Source organism: Lissotriton vulgaris, chromosome 1_1 (assembly GCF_964263255.1).
Source record: "Lissotriton vulgaris chromosome 1_1, aLisVul1.2, whole genome shotgun sequence".
Lineage (NCBI taxonomy): Eukaryota > Metazoa > Chordata > Amphibia > Caudata > Salamandridae > Lissotriton > Lissotriton vulgaris.
In genome coordinates, this window is record NC_141685.1 from 1,749,095,704 (window position 1) to 1,749,104,167 (window position 8,464).

General features: G+C 41.9%; 1 pseudogene; it reads left to right on the top strand.

Annotated features, from left to right (window-relative positions):
• Positions 1-727: 727 nt before the first annotated feature.
• LOC147751144 (18S ribosomal RNA) lies at positions 728-2,485 on the top strand (annotated as a pseudogene).
• The last annotated feature ends 5,979 nt before the right edge of the window (positions 2,486-8,464 follow it).

Below are 8,464 nucleotides of genomic sequence, written 5' to 3' on the forward strand. Positions count from 1 at the left end.
CACCAGCCCCATGCCTGAAGCGCACCTTTGACTCTGAGAACCCAGCCCGGGAAGCCCCAGGCCCTGAAAAGGGCCAGCCTACCTTTCCATAGAACAGGCATTGCTGCAAAGCTGTCATCCATGTGCTGGGCGGCCAGCTCGGGGACCGTCGAGCCAGCACCCTACTCTTGGACACTATTGGACATGCTTTGTCAGTTTGGGAATGACTGCTTGATCAGTCTCAGCTGTTGTTTCAAGCAAAGAGCTTTCACCAAGGCTGGGACTGTCTGACTCCAGTGTCTGGTTTTCATGGAAGCCTGCCCCAAGGACCTTCCTAGCCAGCAAAGCGTAGGCCAAGTAGCCTGAAAGCTTGCTCTGCCTCAGTAGACTGACCAGAGTGGATAAGGTCAGGTATGTTTGCCCCAGATACAGCCTGGCAGTCCAGCCCCCACATCCCATGCCATTGCCCTTCTCCACTCAGTGCATTTTCACAGCAGCACGGAATGATCATTCTGTGGAATATTCCTACCACCAACTCCATCCCTCCTGGTTTTCACTTGGCCAGCACCTCAGCCCACCTCTCCCTTCTGTGGTCATGGAGCAGACTAGGACTGCAGTTGCTTGTATGACCACCCTCTCCACTCAGCCACCTTAAGGCAATCAGGGGCTTCCATAGTAGGCTCCTGATGGGCGAGAATGTTTGTCTGGGATATGGATTTGGCTGATCCTCCTGACCAGCAGGTGAGGCTACCTGGTTGATCCTGACAGTAGCATATGCTTGTATTAAAGATAAGGCAATGAGTGTGTAAATACACAAGGTCAACACAATAAAACTGCGAATGGCTCCTTAAATCAGTTGTGATTCCTTTCTGATCGCTCCATCTGTTACTTGGATAAGTGTGGTCATTCTAAACCTAATGCATGCTGATGAGCACTGACCTCCTGGGTTGCTTGCATTTATCAACCTAAGACCAATCTGGGCTCGCCCGGCTGCTTTGATGACTCTAGATAACCATGGGCCCATTCAACATCCCTGTGAAAGGCGAAGATACTTTCGGATGTCTGCCCTATCAACTTTCAGAGGTACTTTCTGTACTTACCATGCTGACCACAGGTAAAGGTGAACCAGGGTTTGATTCCCAAGAGGGAGCCTGAGAAATCACTACCACATCTAAGGAAGGCAGCAGGCACTCAAATTTCCCTCTCTGGACTTGGGGAGCTAGTGATGAAAAATAACAATATGAGACTCTTTCGAGGCCCTGTAATTGGAAGGAGTACATTTCAAATATTTTAATGAAGGTCCATTGGAGGTCAAGTCTGCTGTCAGCAGGCACAGTAATTCCAGTTCCAATAGCATATATTAAAGTTGCTGCAGTTAATAAGCTTGTAGTTGGAACTTGGGATCAACCAGGAGGTCCGCTGCGAGGTGATCTACTGCCTGTCCCAGCCCCTGCTTCTTGGGGCCCCCTTCATACTCTTGTATAAGTGTCCAAAATGTCCAAAGAGTTTACTCTGTAAAAACGAGTGTTCAAAGCAGGCCGGTTGCCTGCATACTTCAGCTAAGAATAATGGAATAGAACTCCAACTCTATTTTGTTGGTTTTTGGGTCATAATCAAGAGGGATACACAGGGGCTTTCATATTTTCGTTCTAGAGGTGAATTCTTGCCTGGCGCAAAAACAGACCAAAGCATAGAATATTTTCCCAAATCAAGAACAAAATTCGGAGATTTGAAGACGATCAGATATTGTCATAGTTCCGACCATAAATGATGCTGACTAGCGATCCTGCGGCATTCGGCATATTCCAATGATCCACCGAGCAGCTTCTGAGAAACCAAAGTCTTTGGGTCCATGGGGGAATAAGGTTGCAAAGACAAAGCATAAAGAAATTGACATAAGGGCATTATGAGGAGTGGAGCCTGTAGATTAATTTGACTCAAAATACCTTACCTAGCCCCCACACAGAAAACATTGACAAATTGATAGTTCTTACTCGATTCTGTGGGTGGTGGTGCATGGTTGTTCTTAGTTGGTGGAGCGATTTGTCGGGTAAATTCTGATAAAAAACGAAATTCGACCATGCTAGCAAGTTACACGGCCCCCAGTGGTTGGCATTCAACTTCTTAGAGGGACTAGTGGCATCCTGCCACACAAGGTATAGTAATAAGAGGTTTGAATGGCTTAGTGTGTGTCTACGCTTCTCCAATACGTGCTGGTATCCTTCAGAAACCCATTTGTGAAAGGGATTGGGAATTGCAATTATTTATCATTAACGAGGAATTCCCAGTAAGTTCTGGTCAAAAGCTTGCATTGATTAAGTCCCTTCCCTTTGTACACATTGCCCGTTGCTACCAGTGATTGGATGGTTTGGTGAGTTCCTTTGATCGACCTGCCGGGGGGGCAACGGCCCTGGTGGTGTGCCGAGAAGACAAACAAACTTGACAGTCTAGAGGAAGTAAAAGTTGTAAAATGATTTCCACAGGTGAATCTGCAGAAAGGTCATTAATGGAGGGGCGGCCCGAGTGATTAAGGGTGCTCGCCTGAACCCTCACTGCCTCCCAGATGGAACCCAGACACTTCTACCTCAGACTAGCCCTCAGAGCTTCTCTGACAAGCCTCTGAGTCCATCCACCCTACCCTTCATATGCCCAATTCCCACCATCTTCAGATATGCTGTCACCACCTCCCTCTCCTATTGCAATCAGCTCCTTTACCACCTGAATGTGTCTCAGCAATAATACCTCTGGTAGTTTTGAGTCCCCTCACACCACACCACAAGGCCTCATCTAGAACTCTAACCACTGATACTCAAACTATTACACTCTCTGGCTTTCAACCACTCCCACTGCTATTAAGAGACTTTTACCTCCTATGATAACATGCAGTGCTCAGAATACCTCTCTCTTCTGGATCTCACATCCACACTATTGATAGAGAGGGGTTTTCGCGAAACAAAACCTGCTCGAATTGAACCCTCAGTAACACGTATTAAAATTGTGCAGGGGAAAACTAATGTGGAAAAGTGCCTAACATGAGGGAAAATGCTACTGCGCAAGTGCGTACTAAAGCACTAGACTAGGCCGCAAATGCTTTTGGGCAAAACGAAAATAAAAATACTAATGTTGCTTTTGTGCACTTTATTAACGTTTGCTAGGAAAATAATATTAATTTGGGATGCGCATGGATAAATGCAGCATTGGGAGGGTGCGTTAAGGAAAGCATTATAAGCGATTAATAATGCCTGTATTTGCTTTTCGTAGAAGTATGGTTTCCTGCTCTGCAGGGAATCATTGGGGTTAATGGAAATGAGAAAATAAACTTAAGAAATTAAGCTTGAATGAAAAGGGGAAGATGGACGACAAATGTACTTCACAAAATACTGAGTGCCTGTCAAGAGTTTGCATGAAGCATCAAGCAGAGGAACCTTTCCTCTCTACGCGGCACAAGTGTATAAATGTTATACAATGTTTGCTACAAAACCGCCATGAAGGAAGTGAACATTATGATAGTGGTTCAAATATGTATTTCCTGGGGTGGAAGCTGACGTGATGAATAAATAAACAATAAAACATTGAATAAGATGGTCATGATGAATGTGGTGTGACAATACACCCCCTTCCTTAACCAATCAAATGTAGAAAACCCATCTGTTCTGACACGGTGTGGGTTTGACATCTTGGTTTTAGGGTATAATTGAGGGTCCTGGTGGGAGGGGTTTTGGATTAGTCTGTCGGAGTTAGATGGTGGTTTGCTTTCCTACCTGTGTGAGGAGAGGCCTTGTTTGCTGTCTCCTATTCTTGAGCTGGCTCTTTCTTGTCTGCTGATTCCTGACTTAGTCTATGCCTCTTCTACTCTTCTTGAGGGGCATTACTGCTCTCATGGCCAGGGATTAGATTTCATATTATAACTGGTTTAGCATAGACAGAAAACTGTATTTGCATAATCATTTGCAAATGTATTTATTTCTAAACTTTTTGTCTCTTATCCTTTCCACTCCTTTATACACCGTTTGATGAGATGTGTTTTTGTCATTATATTTTTGATAGTGTTACTCTGTGATGATCTATAATTTTGTACTGTATGTTGGTATTTGGTAAGTATTTATTGACATTATTTAGATAAACATTATAAATATACAAATGAGTTTGTCTTTATTAGAAGTGTTTATTAGGTTTATGAGTATTCTTAGAACCAAGTATTAGTTTGCAAAACCCTGTCTACTATATAGGATCGCATCACCATATTTGGTATATTAGAAATGAAGAAACAAATTGTAATTTGGTAAATTGGGTATTTAGTTTGGTAATTCACTAACCCAGCGTGAAGGAACTTGTTGGGTAATTAAATTGGGCCTTGTCTGTAGTAAATTATTAGTCCCAGATCGCTGGATCAGTTTTGGTAGCAGAGGATGGTTTATATTGATTATTTTGGCAAATTAATGGTTCAATTATTGATTTTGGTTACTAATATGAAAAAGCGTCTGTGTTTTATGTAGTGTGGAAGTACAGGTACGGAGTTGCCTAAGATCCTGGGGTGTTGATTTAGTCTCAGTGGCAGAGGAAGATTGTGGAAAAGTATGGCACTGGGGAAGTACTTTGTCTGTTGTTGTAATATCGAATAGTCAAAGGCTGTTGATCTTCTTCTAAGGGACCTATCTCAAAGTAAGCTGGATGTATTAGTGAAGTCCTCTTCTGAAACTTTAGAAAGTACACCTAAAGGAGTGCCAAGACATCTTTTCACTTGACTGAAATCGTGAGAGTACTCTTCCAAAACCTTGAAACACACGCTCAGAGGAGTACCAAGACCCTCTTTCACATGATTGAGAAAGTAGAGTGACGCTGGTTGTTGTTTTACTGGATATGAAAGGATCTCTGGAATGATCTAACTATCTCTTTATTTAGTGGAGCAGACAAAGTAGTAGATTTTTGTGTTGTTTCTAATAAGAATTTATTTAGAAAGAATTTGTAGTACATTGAAGTCATTCGACATTGTCAGTCGAAGGAGTTATACTGACGTCACTAAAAGCAGCGCTGGCATTGGTCAGAACAGCGGGTGTGAATTGTGCTGTGATTGGTTGGTTAGTGTGAGTTGCGTTGGTATTGGACGAGTGTGAACAAATAGAGTAAGAGGAATTATGGAAGGATTTTCCTTGATTTCAGAATTATTTAGCGAAAAGAGAGAGTTGAAAATTAAGCTAGTAAAAATGATAATAGATTTATTTAAAAAGGATAATCCAAAAGTTACTAGAGAGGGAATTCCTGTACCTCCTGCAAGATCGCCTGCTTCTTTTATGATGATAGAGCGTGGTATCATACGTGTACATATTTACAGCAAGGGATTTGCTTGTTGAATTGAGAGATACTGTGACGACTGATGTGTGGGATTTTACAGGGAAAGACATCGGATTGATGAAGGGTGTTGATCCTATTCAAATTTTGGTCAAACAGGGTGCAGAATTTCCAAAAACACCGCGGTATACAATGAGCCCTGAACCCATTGCGGGAGTTACTCCTGTAATTGAGAAAATAGTAGGGAATCCTTGCATTTCACCTATTATGGGAATTAAGAAACCAAGCGTCAAATATAGAATCGTGCACGATTTGAGGAACATTAATAAGATTGTAGTACCTTTTTGCCCGATAGTGCCAAACCCAGCAGTGATTCTTTACCAAATTCCCTGTGATGCGGATTGGTTCACAGTGATTGATTTGTGTCAAGCCTTTTTCTCGATACCCTTGCATCAGGATAGCCAATATCTATTTGCTTTCCCGTTCAGAGACCATGTCTTGGCATGGTGCCCAGTTCCTCAAGGGTATACAGACAGTCCTTCAATTTTCAATCAAATTTTGAAAAAATGTCTAGAGTCATTGGTTATGCCAGAAGACTCAGTATTGGTGCAATATATCGATGACCTATTGGTGGCAATGAAGGCACGAGAAGCATGTGTGACAGATACAATTGCTCTACTGAACCATTTGGCAGTAGGTGGACAGAAAGTGTCACCAGCAAAATTACAGTTTTGTCAAAAAGAAGTTCAATATTTGGGACACAAAATTGAGAAAGGAGTCAGGAAAGTATCAAAAGATCGTATTGCTGTGATCTTGCAATTGGGTCATCCCAGAACGCAGAAAGAAATTCAGATGTTTCTGTGCATAATTGTATACTGCAAACAGTGGATCAGTTATTTTTGGATCACTGACATAATATAGAATGCCAAAATATCGACCTACCAAAATATTGAGGTAAAAATATAGAATGCCAAAATATCGACCTCCTATCTCCAAACAGGTAAGTACAAAAATATCGAATCAAAAATATCGATGTAAAAAATATAGTTAGTCAAAATATCGAATTTTTTTAAATGCTTTAAATTATTTAAAAATTAATGAAATAATAAATATAATGAACTTAAACATACTTAAAATACTTAAATAACCTTAAAATTAATAAATAATTATTGTAAGTAAAATAAAACATACAAATTGATTTGTTAATACATATATATATATATATAAACGTAATATTAATAAAACAAATAAAATATTTTTAGCGTAGGATAGCGCAAAGGGTAAAATTTACTATTACCACTCCAGTGAGTGAAACAGTAGGGAAAGCGTTGGTTAGCGTAGGGGTAAAAATTACTATTCCCACTCCAGCGAGTGCAACAGTAAGGAAAGCGTTGGATAGCATAGGGGTAAAAAATACTATTTCAACTCCAGAGAGTGCAACAGTAGGGAAAGCGCTGGATAGCGTAGGGGTAAAAATTATAATTCCCACTCCAGAGAGTGCAACAGTAGGGAAAGAGTTGGATAGTGTAGTGGTAATAATTACTATTCCCACTCCAGAGAGTGCAACAGTAGGGAAAGCGTTGGATAGCGTAGAGGTCAAAATTACTATTTCCACTCCAGAGAGTGCAACAGTAGTGAAAGCATTGGATAGCGTAGGGGTAAAAATTACTATTCCAACTCCAGAGAGTGCAACAGGAGGGAAAGCATTGGATAGCGTATGGGTAAAAACTACTATTCCATCTCCAGAGAGTGCAACAGTAGGGAAAGCGCTGGATAGCGTAGGGGTAAAAATTAGTATTCCCACTCCAGAGAATGCAACAGTAGGGAAAGCGTTAGATAGCGTAGAGGCAAAAATTACTATTCCCACTCCAGAGACTGCAACAGTAGGGAAAGCGTTGGATAGCGTGGGTGTAAAAAATACTATTCCAACTCCAGAGAGTGCAACAGTAGGGAAAGCGCTGGATAGCGTAGGGGTACAAATTACTATTCCCACTCCAGAGAGTGCAACAGTAGGGAAACCGTCGGAAAGCGTAGAGGTAAAAATTACTATTCCCACGCCAGAGAGTGCAACAGTAGGGAAAGCGTTGGATAGCGTAGGTGTAAAAATTACTATTCCAACTCCAGAGAGTGCAACAGTAGGGAAAGCGCTGGATAATGTAGGGGTAAAAATTACTATTCCCACTCCACAGAGTGCAACAGTAGGGAAAGCGTTGGATAGTGTAGGGGTAAAAATTACTATTCCCACTCCAGAGAGGGCAACAGTAGGGAAAGCGTTGGATAGCGTAGGGGTAAAAATTACTATTCCCACTCCAGAGAGTGCAACAGTAGGGAAAGCGTTGGATAGCCTAGGGGTAAAAATTACTATTCCCACTCCAGAGAGTGCAACAGTAGGGAAAGCGTTGGATAGCGTAGGGGTAAAAATTACTATTCCCACTCCAGAGAGTGCAACAATAGGGAAAGCGTTGGATAGCGTAGAGGTAAAAATTACTATTCCCACTCCAGAGAGTGCAACAGTAGGGAAAGCGTTGGATAGCGTAGGGGTAAAAAATACTATTCCAACTCCAGAGAGTGCAACAGTATGGAAAGTGTTGGATAGCGTAGAGGTAAAAATTACTATTCCAACTCCAGAGAGTGCAACAGTAGGGAAAGTGTTGGATAGCTTAGGGGTAAAAATTACTATTCCCACTCCACAGAGTGCAACAGTAGGGAAAGTGTGGGATAGCGTAGGGGTAAAAATTACTATTCCCACTCCAGAGAGTGCAACAGTAGGGAAAGTGTTGGATAGCGTATGGGTAAAAATTACTATTCCCACTCCAGAGAGTGCAACAGTAGGGAAAGCGTTGGATAGCGTAGGGGTAAAAATTACTATTCCTACTCCAGAGAGTGCAACAGTAGGGAAAGCGTTGGATAGCGTAGGGGTAAAAATTACTATTCCCACTCCAGAGAGTGTAACAGTAGAGAAAGCGTTGGATAGCGTAGGGATACAAATTACTATTCCCACTCCAGAGAGTGCAACAGTAGGGAAAGCGTTGGATAGCGCAGGGGTAAAAATTACTATTCCTACTCCAGAGAGTGCAACAGTAGGGAAAGCGTTGGATAGCGTAGGGATAAAAATTACTATTCCCACTCCAGAGAGTGCAACAGTAGGGAAAGCGTTGGATAGAGTAGGGGTAAAAATTACTATTCCCACTCCAGT